At 53.1% G+C, this 14,415-nt stretch overlaps 3 pseudogenes; all 3 read right to left on the minus strand.

Annotated features, from left to right (window-relative positions):
- Positions 1-146: 146 nt before the first annotated feature.
- On the minus strand, positions 147-14,032 carry LOC148595066 (protocadherin gamma-A10 pseudogene; annotated as a pseudogene).
- LOC148595067 (protocadherin gamma-B5 pseudogene) lies at positions 2,238-3,714 on the minus strand (annotated as a pseudogene).
- LOC104572394 (protocadherin gamma-A3 pseudogene) lies at positions 10,984-11,953 on the minus strand (annotated as a pseudogene).
- Positions 14,033-14,415: the final 383 nt, after the last annotated feature.

A 14,415-nucleotide genomic window follows, 5' to 3' on the forward strand; every position in this document is an offset into this window, starting at 1 on the left:
GCATAAATTCCTATGTAACTGATTTCACTAAGTTCCTGTTTCTCCTCATTCCACTGTTAAAAAACAAGTATTTTTAAGAATATATTACCGAGTAGCTGAATTTATTTCGTTTTTGTTTCTCTTACATTGTACATATGGATAGGTATCTAAGCTTTGATGTCTTCATCGACAGCCTTACAGAAACGTAAGTTATGTTTTAGTGAAGAAACGCTATGAAAACACAAATTCAAATGTGCTACATATTCAATATCCACCTCTGGAAGTAATAAAAAAAGATGTTCGAAACAATCTCATATCTGCTTCACGAGTGTATCATACCTCATTCCATATGAGACAGAAAGATAAGTTGTCACACTTCATGCTGCACGCTTCCATTAATCAAGTGAAAGTTGAGACAATGCACTCACACTACCCCGAAAAAGAAAAAAAAAAAAAAGACTAAGGACACCACAATAAGTGATGGATTAAAGCCATTTTCACCCATTATTTAAGCAACTTCGGAGGATGAAAACGGGCATTAAAACGCTCGATTAAACGCTCGATTAAAAGTTTGTTAACAAATGTTGACCATGAAAGAATACTTCTCAATTCTACACAATACAAAACAAAATATAAAGTACACAACATAGGAGATGCATGGTGATATTAAAAATACAGTTGATAAATTGCGAATCAATAAATATCTTGAAAAGAACTTCTTCTCAAGGAGCAGCCTTCCCCGGAGCTGGGCAGCACCGACATCGACTTGAGCATCAAGCGCCACAGAGCCGCACCTGACACACGCACACATGGCCCCTACCGCCCCTGCCGTTTCCCAGATACCACGCAAACAGCGGCACGAGCACACCCGGCCTCGGTGCACTCAACACACGAGTGAAATCTAGAAACAACAGCACCCGCCTCACCCAGAAAACTCACATTTCACCACTCCCCACCCGCATAAAAAGAAGACCTCAGGGACGACCCACACCTTCACCCTTCCGAACGCTCACTGCTTCACGCAGAGTTAATCCTAAACTCAGGGCCTCCCAAGGAAGCCGTCTCGTGCCTTTCCTGACGACCTCAGACTCACCGTCTTTCATTTCCTGCAGCGAGGCACGAGAAAAGCGACCAGCACTTTCCATTGCAGCAGGCAAATGCTAACAGAAAAAACTGCCGTGGAATCGCGCTGCCCCGATAAAACAAGGACAAAAAGGCATATTTGGTGTGAAGATAAGGAAGGGGAAGAGAAGAGGAGAGTTTCGTTTTACAGACCTGCAGGGCGTCGGGGTCCGAGGGCGGCTCTGCCGGGGCGCGGCTGCTGCTGGCCGTGAGCATCGCGGGCGGGTCCCCGCCGAGAAGATCGTCGACGGCGCGGCTGGGCAGCGGCGCCGGCAGCAACGCGCACTCGGCCACGGCGCGTGCCGGCGCCACGCACAGGTTGTAGGAGTAGGGCAAGGTGCCCTCGCAGAAGTCGGCCGGGAAGGCGGGGCCGGCCACGGAGAAGCGCTCGGCGCGCAGGCAGCGCAGCACGGCGGGCGGCCCGGCGCGGCGCACCCGCGCCGCCACGGCCAGCGCCACGCTCAGCACGAACAAGGCGCAGAGCAGCGCGAGCGCCAGCACCAGGTAGAACTGCAAGTCCGACGGCGACTCGGCGCCCGCCGCCCGCTCGCTCAGCGCCGGCAGCGCCTCCTGCAAGCTCTCGGCCAGCACCACGTGCAGCGTGGCCGTGGCCGACAGCGCCGGCTGCCCGTGGTCCTTCACCGCCACCACGAGGCGCTGCCTCGCCGCGTCCCGCTCCGACACGGCCCGCGCCGTGCGCACCTCGCCGCTGTGCAGCCCCACGCGGAACAGCGCCGGCTCCGTCGCCTGCACCAGCTCGTACGACAGCCACGCGTTGCGCCCCGAGTCCGCGTCCACCGCCACCACCTTGGACACCAGGTAGCCGGCCTCGGCCGAGCGCGGCACCACCTCGAAAGGGCCCGCCACGCCGCTCGACGAGCCCGGCGCGGCCGACGCCGGCCACAGCACCTGGGGCGCGTTGTCGTTGAGGTCCAGCACGAAGACGCGCACGGTCGCCGTGGAGCTCCGCGCCGGCGAGCCGCCGTCCTGCGCACGCACCTCCACGGCGAACTCGCGGCACTGCTCGTAGTCGAAGGAGCGCTGCGCGTACAGCGCGCCGCTCCGCGCCTCCACCGACACGTAGGGCGCCGCCGCTGCCGCCGCCTCGCCCGCGCTGCCGCCCACCAGCCAGTAGCTCACGCGCCCGTTGGCGCCCGCGTCCGCGTCGCGCGCCCGCACGCGCAGCACCGCCGCGCCCGCCAAGCTGTTCTCCGACACGTAGGCGCTGTAGGCGGCTTCCTCGAACACCGGCGCGTTGTCGTTCACGTCCGACACGGACAGCGACAGCGTCGTGCGGCTCGACAGCGGCGGGCTGCCCCGGTCGCTGGCCACCACCGTCACGTTGTGCTCGGACGCGCGCTCCCTGTCCAGCGCGCTCGCCGTCACCACCTTGTACGAGCTGCCCGACGACGCCACGATCGACAGCGGCGACTCGCCCTCCAGCTCGCACCACACCTTCCCGTTGTCGCCAGAGTCGGCATCGTGCACGTTCACGAGGGCAACCACGGTGCCGGGCGGAGAGTCCTCTGGGACCGTGCCCGCTACCAACAACGTCGTTATCTCGGGCGCGTTGTCGTTCTCGTCTGTGATCTCTATGTGCACCTGACAGTGACTGCTCAGCCCGCCTCCGTCCCCCGCTTCCACAGCGAAGGTGTATTTATTCTTCGACTCGAAATCCAGAATCCCCACATTGCGGATGTCGCCGCTGTCGCTGTCTATGCTGAAGACAGCGCGGACAGCGTCGGGAACGTTGCTGAAGGAGTAGGAGACTCGCCCGTTGGAGCCCGCATCTGCGTCCGTGGCTCGCACCTGCAGCAGCAGCGAGCCCGTCGGCACATTCTCCCGCACTCGAGCCTCGTAGGCGCTTTTGCTGAACGCGGGCGCGTTGTCGTTGGCGTCCGTCACGTTAATGCGAATCTGGACAGTGCCCGACCTCGCTGGAGACCCGCCGTCCACCGCCGTCAGCACCATCTGAAACGAGCTCTGCTTCTCGCGATCCAAAGCTGCTTCTAACACCAGTTCGGGCTGCCTGCTTCCGTCCCGCAACTCCTTCACTTCCAGCGTGAAGGACGGGTTTTCGGTGAGCTGGTAGCTGAGCAGCGAGTTGCTTCCCACATCCGGATCTTGCGCCATCTGCAGCGGAAATCGCGCACCAGGAAGGATTAATTCACCGACCTCCAGATCGAGAGCAGCTTTGCTGAAGACCGGGGAGTTGTCATTGATGTCCTGGATGTCCACATCGACTTGGAAAACGTTGAGTGGGTTCTGCACTACCGCCTTGAAGGTGACTGAGCAAGATGCCGAGTCGCCGCACATCTCCTCCCGGTCCAGACGCTCGTTCACGTACAGGTGCCCGGTGTCGGCGCTCACCGAGAAGTATTTCTGCTGCCTTCTAGATGCCGAGACCAGCTGCAGCTGCCGTGCGGGCAGGTCTGCCGGGCTCAGTCCCAGGTCCCGCGCCAGCGGTCCCACCACGGAGCCGCTGCCCGTTTCCTCGGGAATCGCATAGCGCAGCCGCTCCGGTGCCGCCCGGCAGCACAGCGGCAGCAGCACGGCCAGGAACGCGACGTGCCCGGCTGCTGCCCGGCGCGGCGCCGCCTGCCCCGCTCCCATCCCCGCCGCTCCTCGCCTTCGCCTCGCCTCCCGTCCTCCGGCGCTCCCCTTCTCTGCAGATCAGCCGCAGCTGGCTCGCAGATCTACGTTCGCGGCAAGAAATAACCCGCCTCCACTCTCTTCTGCACCGCGGATGCGCTCTGCTCTTTCTTCTCCGTCAATCTGCTCTGCTTTCTCTTCTGCTCTTTCTTCTCCTGCGCTCCGCTCTTCCGGCTCCGACCCGGGAGGCTGCGGCGGCTCCGGCGGTCCTTCACATCAGACAACAGCGGCACCCAGAGTCCCCGCGACGCCACTGCAGCCCGCCCGCACCACCACAGGGCCCCGCGGAAAGTCCCCTGCGTGTGGCACCCGTTGCTGTCACACAAAGTCGTCTCGGGGAAGGAATCAGTCGTCCTGCACGGGATCAGCTGCGGTAAGTCAGGGCCAACTTTTCATTTGTCGGCAGTGAAGGAAGTGTTGCCCTAATCATATGCAGTAGATCTATTTGCTTTGCTTGGGCCAGAGAAGCTGCCTATATGAGACATAGGCAAAGTAATCTCCTTTTGTGTTATTTTTTCCAGCACCATATGTATCACACAACCATGAACAGTGACCGTTCTAGGTGGCATTTGCAGTGTTCAGACACTGGTATTTGATGCAGGGCTTAGGCAGGTGCAGCTTTCATGTCTTGGCCTTCAGATTTTCTTGTTTGGAAAGTGATGTAACCGTGGAACCCTGGATTTCCTCTGTAACTTAACTCACTTTCAAGGTCGAGCCCTATTCTAATAGTCTGTCAGCCTTCAGGGAGTAATAAAAGCTCAGAAGGCATTCCCTGTCAAAGCATTTATCTCCCCTAGTAGGTGTCCCAGCATGATTCTGACAATGGTTCTCTAACCTCCCATGCTCCAGCAAGGTTTCTAGCTCTTCAATTATGCTTGTGTGGACACAGAGAGGCTGCCATCTCTATATAAAAAAATAGAGATACAGCATCTCCTTTTAAGAGACAGCAAAACATATTTTGTATGATCATGAGGGTGATTCCCATACTTGCCACAGAGATTTGGCTTGCCACAGACATTTACCTAAGAGCTGGACCATATGAGCCCTGAGAAAGAGTTCCTAATTCATGCACAACCTGAACTCACTTGTCCCTATGCCAAGGGGATTGCAGCAAAAAGCCAATATCTTATCTGAAGAATTCCTTGGAAAGGCCTCTGCTTTCAACAAGTCATACTACCAATTTTGTAAACAAACACTGCTGTTGGGAGCGCAGAATTCTCACTTCTCTTCCTCACTGAGAAGCATGTCTTATGCAGACATTTTAGTCCTAAGGACTCAAAGGTGGCCCTCACAGCACACCCATAGGCACGCATGACTCCATTTTCATCTCTTACACACCTCAAAATCTTTGTTCTCCTCAATACAGTCATCTCCCAAATGGCATTTATCACACAGCCTTGCAGCCATTGAGTTTCAGCCCAGGTCCCACTGTCCTTGTACCTATCGGCCACCCCACCACTGTATTACTGTGGTCATGAGCATGTGGACCTAGCAAATAAGGACACTGGTGATCTAAACTTCCAGTGACTCCAGCCTTGACTCTTCCCCAAGGATGTATTAAGACTCAGTCTTTGCAGCCTCAGAGACTTCCATTGTTGTGACCTTCCTTCTGCCATTTAGGAAGGCCTGTTTTCTGTGTTGGGCAAGGTGGACCATCAAGAGGCAGGTCATCTGTCTGCGGGCCTCTGAAAGATCAGAGCAGCAGAGCAGCAGTATAAAAAAGTAGTAGCTCTGTTCTCTCTGTCAGTTTTGGATTACTGATGATGCCAAAACCTCCATTGGACCCCTTTGAAGCAGTTATTCCATGGACGTATTTTACAGCTATTTTGCTACAACTCTAAATGCCTAAAATGCATCTGTAGAGCATCTGGCAGGTCAGTGAGTGCTCAAGGTGCAAACTATATCCTAAATTCTCCCTTTGAGCTTTATAGACAAGAGACTGTTTTCACACATTTTTTGTCAGTGTTTGTCAGTGTACAGGGGGAATCTAGGGGACCCTACTCCCCTCCTGAAGCCAGAAGAGTGAATCATTTCTTGTAGGCCTCTGCTTGAAGCCACATCTCATGCAGGGCAGAACAGCATAGATGAGATACTCTGCTTCATTTTCCTTACGTGCAAGAATTCAGTCTTCAGGTGGATTTGCACTTGTCTTGCTTGGAATTAAGCATTTGCTGCAAGACAGCACAGGTAGGTTCAAAGAGGAAAGTCCACTCTATAAAGCAAAGTCTTGAAGGAGTCATAGCATGATCTTTCAGTTTATTCACTACTAGGAGATGTATTATAAAGACATCTAGTAAGCAGCATCTCCTCACACCCACACCCAGCAGGGAACACTGAGGAAATGTGGCAGCTAGATGTAACAAAAAATAGTACTTGATGAAACCACAGCCGTATGTAGAATATGGCAAAGACTAAATTTTGCACTCACCCACCCAAAACTATATTTCAGGCATCTCTTCCACCTAACCTATGTCTACAAGGACAGAATTCTGCAACTTGCCTACAAATGCTGCCAAAAGAGGTGGCAAGTGATGAACCAGCAATAAGAGCCCATAGTGGCTGATTTTGAACTTATATATCACCTATACCAAAACCAGAATGGGCTACAATATGGACACGTGTTCTCCGGTGTGCACCACATTGGAAGCATGTGTCTGCATCAGAAAGGAAGCCTTGCCTACTCTCTGGGAGCAAAGGTTCACTCCCAAGGCAAAGTGCACATCCACTTCCAATACCTAACATTCATAGGAATAGCTGAATTACAAACAAAAAAAGGTAAGCCAAGTAATAACAAACAACAACACGGTATAGGCTCTGAAGACCTGACTGAAGGCCATGATGTGGTTCAGACACTTCTATTTCATTTAGGGCACAGCTAGGTGTTGCTTTTGCACCTTGGCCTAAGAGCATTCTGTTTGGAAAGTGATGTAAAACTTGAACTATGCAAGGTGACTCGATTAGGCTGGAAGCTGTAAGTAAATGGTACTGCATCTTCATTTGAAAGACAGAAAAAATTCTAGGTATGAGCTCAGGGATGACCCCTAAATACTATGTATGCACAGAAGGATGATTCCCCACATTTGACAAAGTGGGATAGAGCCCCATCTTATTGATGGAAGAAACAATCCCTGGGTTCCATCCAGCTTGTGAATTCTTATCCCTGATCACTGGCATTCTATCAAGCAGACAGTATCTCTCAAGAAGCCTTAGGAAAGGCCTTTAGGTTCAACATGTCAAACTACTGATTTCATAGACACACTGTGTTTTTTGATGCACAAAATTCACTCTTCTGCCACTGCTGGCTCATGAACGCCTTTTGCACAGCACTCGGTCATAAGTGAGGGCTCAGAGGCAGCCCTCTCTCCCTCTCTCCTCAGTTCAGTGACCCCCAAATGGCATTTTTCACATTGCTTTGCAAATATTGAGTTTAAGCACATGGTCCCACTGTACTTGTTAACCACCCTATCACTACATTATAGGGGCCATGAGCAAGTGAGCCTAGTATTCAAGGACAGTGGACACCTCTGTTCTGTGTACCAGGTGGCAAACCACATGTTTTTTACCCATTAAGTAGCCTCATATTCCCTGCAATCCCTGTGTCACCTCCTTTCTTTAGTACACACCATACTCTGCATACCACTGCATAATTAAGGTTGCCCTCTCCTGTGTATTTCTTGATTAAAAAAAAATCATATTGATTGAGAAATATGGAAACTAGAGGTACTAGCAGAGGTACTAACATAACTCACTTCCCTGTTAATCTTTCTCTTTTGGTGTATCAGTACTAGCTATGCTGAGAAAAGGAGAAAATCTCCATCGTGAAACTCATTCCTATTCTGTTGGCTTAATTAATACTCCTGGGCAACACAAGTTGGCACACCAGGAGGCAGAACATGTGTTTGAGGCCTTTAAGAGATTAGAACAGCCCAGAAGGAGCTGGTGTTTGGCAGAAACATTCTGGACCAGACCATACCAGGTTAGTGTGTGGCCATCTTGAGAGAGGTGCATGAGAGGTGACTTGCATGTGAAAGCAAAACAAAATCCCTATCATATCTAAAAAGCAGGAGCCCAGTTCGCTCTGCCTTTCTGGATGATCGACCATAGCAGAACCTCTAACTGACACCTTCAAGGCAATCATTCAGTGGATGTATTTGACAGCTGTTCTGCCACAGCTCTGCCTAGAATGTACCTGCAAAGGATAAGGAAGGTCAGTGAGTCCTCAAGTTACAAGCTAGGCCGTAAATTCTTATTTTTGTCACTGTAGACAGGAGTTTGTTTTCAAATCTTTCACTTGTGTTCATGGATTTTAGAATCCTATGGTCTACTCGCCCCCTGAAGCCGGAAGTGTGAATGTCTCAGTGTAGGCCTCTGTCATTCTTTGGGTGGATACAAGCTTGTCTTGCTTGTAATTATGCATTTGGTTGAAAAAACAAAAAAACAAAAAAAAACAAAATCCCCCCCAAAAAAACTAGTGGGCTCAAAAGCAAAAGCCTACTCTGTACATGTAACCTAGGAAGACATCTAGCAAACTAAGTATGAAGGTGGCTCAGGCCTAGAAAACCTACATGCAGATCTGATGGTACTCTCCATCATGGCGTAAAGTGCACATCCACTTCCAATACCTAACATTCACAGGAATACCTCAATTACAAGCAAAAGATGGTAAACCAGATAATAATATAGCATAGGCTCTGAAGATCTGACTCAAGGAACAGGCCACGATGTTGTTCAAGCAGGCTTCTGTGGTTATTGAGAAGCTATTCAGAAGTAACTCATCACAAAATGCAGTCTTTCTTACATCTTCTTCCACTCTTGCTGGGAAAACATGGTGCCTTATTCCTAACATAATAGGGCACTGCTAAACTAGATGTTATGTAGTCAATGTTAAAAGAAGAAACTGCACAAAACACTATAGGCACAGTAGGGTAGGATAACACTCAGTGACCTCTTAATGCAGCTGTATGTAGATGACACCTTAACAAAGAGAGTACCACAAGAAGAAAAAGCACAGCAAAAAAGAGTGTTTTGTTATGTAGGGAAAAAGAGGAATAAATCTTATTCACTGAATCTCAGCCTTATACAGAAGTCCTAGAGTCTTCACGTTGCTTGGAGATATTGTGAGAGATATTGCAACACAACCTTTGCAGCTTCAGAGCAAAAGCCCACTTCCATAAACATCAACTATGAAGACTTCTATCTAGATTCCAAGCTTGCAGATAGCTCAAGTTCAGAAACCCAGAAATACAACCACAGTGAAACTCTCCATTGCAGTGTTACTAGGCCACCCAGGCAGGACAGTGAGATTTCCCACAGAAGTTGCTAGGCATTGTAGGCCTGTAGCACTTGCATAGACAATTATATCAAGTTACACAGTTATTGCTTGAAGACACCCACCTCATATGACAACAGCTGACCTGTCTACATTCTTCTTCCAATTCCTTATGCAACCTCCTAACCTCCTTGAACTGCCTGGACATGCTTTCATGGCCACATAGTGATGTGACCTTTGGCCTTACCTATGCCAAAACTAAGAGAGTTTCATTCAGAAGCATCCTAGGCATGTAGCATTTCTACAAATGGTTATAAAATATTACACAGTTATTGAATAAAGACCCAGGACTCAGGCCTGTCACCTCCCTTAAGGAGGTGAATAAGAGGATCTTGTTATTCCTGACTGAGCCTTGGCAGAAAGAATGAAAAAAATGTTGTTTAGTCAACAGCTGACCCACCTACCTTCTTCCAAGTCCTTATGTAGCCTCTCCTTGCACTGCCTGCACATGCCATGTAACCGTCTGAGTTTTTGCCCTTGCTTATACCACAAGCAAGAGCATTTCATTCAGAAGCATGTTTTGCAAACATACATATAATAAAGCCATTCCATTTACAGCTTTAAACATTAAAGGTATGTATGAAAATAGCTCCTCCTGGCATGCCTCAGGGGAAAGACATTATCTGGCACATGGGGCCTGAATACCAGTCATGACAAATGTGACTACTTTTAGAAACATCCAGAAGTGAAAGAATCATACCAGGCAGAAATTCTTAGTATTACTATCACTAATATTAATAATGTTAAACCTACCATGCAGTAGGTTCATAAGGACCAATCGCCAGTGACGCTCTACTACTTAACAGAAGAGGGAGGAAGAAAAGTCCACCATGGAAGGAAAATGAAATGAAAAAATAACTCATTTTAATGAGAAAGGAATATGGGGAGAAAAATCTAAACAAATTATGTGTGATTAAGACAAAACGCTGCTTTGTCCGTGACTCTGTTTACAGACAGTCCACCCATTTAAAGAAACGTCCTGGAACATCTGTTTTTTGACTAGCATGGTAAAGTTACCCAGTATCTAGCATTCAGATGAATAGTTGAATCACCCACAAAGGATGGTAACCAGAGTAATAATGTGGCACAGAGTCTTCAAAGACACAGCCCAAGGAACACGCCATTAAAAACATGAGGAAAATTCATTCTGAAAAAGAAAGCATTTGCACTTTTGAGAATCCCACAGCATCGGTAGAGCCTAAAGAATATTTTTTGGAGAAAGAGGGACCATAGAATCAATTGGCCTGGAAGGAGCAACTCAAGGAGTAGGTAATGCAAAACTTCGCACACGTGACCCTCATGATCATCGTAAATGTCAAGTAAAAAGTATTAAAACAGCTGCAGCACGAAACATTTCCCTCCAAGATACACCAGCATGCACACATACACACAACAGAAGTTCATTTTCATGCTCCCCACACACCGTTATGACAAGTCATACACATCTAAAACATGAGTCATGTAAGGCCGAACACTTGCAATCTTGCAGTAGAGAAAGGGTCACCAGACCACCTCCTTAAAGACACTCTTTAAGATCCTGCTTAACGAGAGATATGTGATATTTCCAGGAAAAACAACAACAACAACAAAACAACAACAAAAAGAAAAACCCTTTCCCCTAATAAAGAGGTTTCTGAGAGTAATTCCACCAGAAAAAAAAAAATATTGAACCCAAACTGCACTTTCATTTCCTGCAATCTACAACAACTGCAAAACAAAGTGAGAGCTAAAGAAATGAAAAGGATTCATCTGAGTAAGAGACTATGCCTATAATTGTAAAGAAGCACAGGTGCAGACAGGAAAGCCCACTAGAGCAGCAAGAAAGAGAACGGTGAAAGGAGCATCATAGCGTGGGTGGCAGAACTCATCAGGAGGGGGTAACCCCCGCTTTGAGACCAGCCCTAAAAGAGCTACCAGAGAGGAAAACCGGAACACGTGTCCGTTATATTTTTAGAGCACTGTCATTTCTCTCACAAAGATCTTCCTCACCAACAAATGCTCACACGCACGCAGGAGAGTCATCTGACCATAGGAATCATATCTTCACACGCTGCCTAAATGCCTACAGCCGCACTATCGCAGTGCTGATTACATCCCTTTTAAACAGTTGGTATCCAAACAAAAGGGCGTGCTCTAAGTGCAGGGTGATAACATCAGTGAGCGATTGACACTCTTTAACAGGCAATACGTCTAATGAGCCGCTCACAGAGAAAATACCGCTAAAAGCACATTTACATTTCTGAGGATGCCGCAGCATCTTCGAAGGGAAATTTGATGGGCAAGAGAGACCTTGGAAGCAATCGCGGCCATACTCTCGGACACAGCTCTATCTCCGCTTGTTACTGCGCGGGAACGCGGCAGAGAAAACGAGAAGGAGAAAATCAGAGGAAGCAGAAACCCTCAAGAAGGACTTAAGCAATGGGGGGCGGCGGAGCAAAGGAGGAATGGGAAAGTTTCTCCGCAGGGACTCACCAGGAGGGCGTCTCCGCTGTCGCTGTCGCCGCGGGCGCTCGAGGGCTCTTCGGGCAGCAGCAGCGGCGCGCCTTTGTCGGGCGGCGGCGCGGCCGGGAGGGTGTTGCAGCAGCTGCCGCCCGGACAGCCGAGCTGGCTCTTGCGCGAGTCGGCGGTGAGCGAGACGTCGTGCGCGTAGGAGTGCAGGAAGGCGCGCACGCCGTCGATGCCCACGAAGTGCGAGGCCGGCACGGCGCGCAAGGCCCCGCTGCCCGCGGCCAGCAGGCGGGAGCGGCGCCACTGGCGTAGGCGCAGCGCCAGCAGCGCCAGCAGGAAGGCCACCAAGAGGCAGCCCACGGCCGCCACGGCCACCACGAGCCAGCGCGTCACGCTGCCGCCCGCCTCGCCCTCGTAGTCGTCGTCACCCGGCCCCGCCGCGTCGCCCGCCTCCCACAGCAGCTCGGCCACGCTCTCGGCCAGCACCAGCGTCAGCGTGGCCGTGGCCGACAGCGCCGGCTGCCCGTGGTCCTTCACCACCACCACGAGGCTGTGGCGCAGCGCGTCGCGCGCCAGCGGAAAGCGCGCCGTGCGCACCTCGCCGCTGTGCAGCCCCACGCGGAACAGCCCCGGCTCCGTCGCCTTGACCAGCTCGTACGACAGCCACGCGTTCTGCCCCGAGTCCGCGTCCACCGCCACCACCTTGGCCACCAGCGCCCCGGGCTCCGCCGAGCGCGGCGCCAGCTCCACGCCCGTCCAGCCCGCGCCCGGCGACGCCGCCGGCGGGTACAGCACCTGCGGCGCGTTGTCGTTCACGTCCACGATCAAGAGCCGCACCGACACGTTGCTGCTCAGCGCCGGGGCGCCGCCGTCCTCCGCGCGCACCCACAGCTCCACCTCGCGCACCTCCTCGTAGTCGAACGAGCGCAGCGCGTACAGCGCGCCCGTCTCCGCGTGCACCGACACGTAGGACGAGAGCGGCGCGCCGCGCACCTGCCCCTCCCACAGCCGGTACCGCACGCGCGCGTTCTCGCCCCAGTCCGCGTCCCACGCGCGCACCGTCAGCACCAGCGCGCCCTTGGCGTTGTTCTCGGGCAGCCACGCGCTGTAGCGCGCCTCCGCGAACACCGGCGCGTTGTCGTTCACGTCCAGCACGCGCAGCGGCAGCACCGCGCTGCTCCACAGCGCGGGCGACCCGCCGTCCGTCGCGCGCACCGTCACGTTGTACTCCGCCACCGCCTCGCGGTCCAGCTTCCTCGACGTCTCCACGCTGTAGTAGCTGCCCAGCGAGCTGCGCAGGCGGAACGGCAGCCCCGCGTCCAGCGAGCACCTCACCTCCCCGTTCGCCCCCGAGTCGCGGTCCTGCACGTGGAGCAGGGCCACCACCGTCCCCGATGGAGAGTCCTCCGGCACCGCGCTCAGCAGCGACCGCACCGAGATCTCGGGCACGTTGTCGTTCACGTCTGTCACCGTGATCGAGACTTTCGCCGTGTCGAAAAGGCCCCCACCATCCCTTGTTTGCACCTCCAGTTCATATGAGGAATATTCTTCGAAGTCCAGTTCGTCCTTGAGTAATATTTCGCCCGTCTCCGTGTTTAGCTGGAACGTACTGGATGCCGTCTCGGAAATTATCTGAAATACATACTTCACCTCTCCATTCATCCCATCGTCCGCATCCGTGGCACTGACGGTGAGCAGGACGGAGCCAACCGGCACGTCCTCCCGCACGCGCACCGTGTACACCGCCTGACTGAACACCGGCGCGTTGTCGTTCGCGTCTAGCACGACCACACGGATGCGCGCAGTGCCTGTCCTCGCTGGATCCCCGCCGTCCACCGCTGTCAGCACCAGTTCGTGAAACGCGGCTGCCTCGCGGTCCAGGGGCTTCGCCAGCACCAGCTCGGGGCGTATCTCCCCGTAGGGGGCTGTCTGGACGGCCAGGGAGAAGTGTTCGTCGCCGCTCAACTCGTAGCGCTGCAGGGAATTGCTCCCAACGTCCGGATCACGAGCGATGCTTAACGGCAAACGCAGCCCCGGGGCTGTTGTCTCGCTCACTTTCAGTTCCATTTCTGCCTCTCGGAAGCTCGGGGCGTTGTCGTTAATGTCTCTGATTTCCACTTCGATTGCATAAACCTTCATTTCGCCCTCCACTATCATCTCACAGCGCAGCAGGCATTTCTCCACCAGTCGCCCACACTGCTGCTCCCTGTCTATGCGTTCTGTCGTCACTAAATGGCCGGTCCTCTCATGCAGAGAAAAGTATTGCCTCCTACCTTCGGAAACGACGCGGGCGCCGCTGTCGCGGAGAGCCGAGAGCTCCAGCCCCAGGTCCTTGGCCACGTCGCCCACGAAGGAGCCCTTCTGCATCTCTTCGGGCACCGAGTAGCGCAGCTGTCCCCACGACACCTCCCACGCTGCCACCAAGACGCAACACAGCAGCGTTCGCTCGCCAATTCTGCCTCGCCAGGAGTGGCCCCAGCTACTCACTATGTCCGCTCGCATCTCCACCACGGCTCCGCCGCTGCCGCAATCCGCGGGCCTCCGCGCGCCGCTCTCGCTCCGCCGCTCCCGACGTCCCCCCGTAACACGGCTCCGCACCGCCCGGCCGCTCCGAGCCCGACCAGCCGCCCAGCCAGCGAGCGAGCCCGGGGCTGCGGCGCCCGAGCGACACGGGCCGCGGCGGGCGGGGCTGCTGCAGCGCTCCGCTCCCTGCTCTCCTCCTTGGTGAGCAGCGGCGCCCGCAGCCTCCGTGTGGAACTGCAGGCAGCGTTTTCTCCACAGCCGCCCGGACGCTGCGATTTGCGCCCATAGCCAGCACGACAAGGGCGGATAAAAAGTCAGGCTTCGAAACTTAATGTTTCCAAAGGGAACATACTTTCTGCATC

Source organism: Tinamus guttatus, unplaced genomic scaffold (assembly GCF_059628265.1).
Source record: "Tinamus guttatus ecotype Peru unplaced genomic scaffold, ASM5962826v1 Tinamus_guttatus_pri_ptg000155l, whole genome shotgun sequence".
Lineage (NCBI taxonomy): Eukaryota > Metazoa > Chordata > Aves > Tinamiformes > Tinamidae > Tinamus > Tinamus guttatus.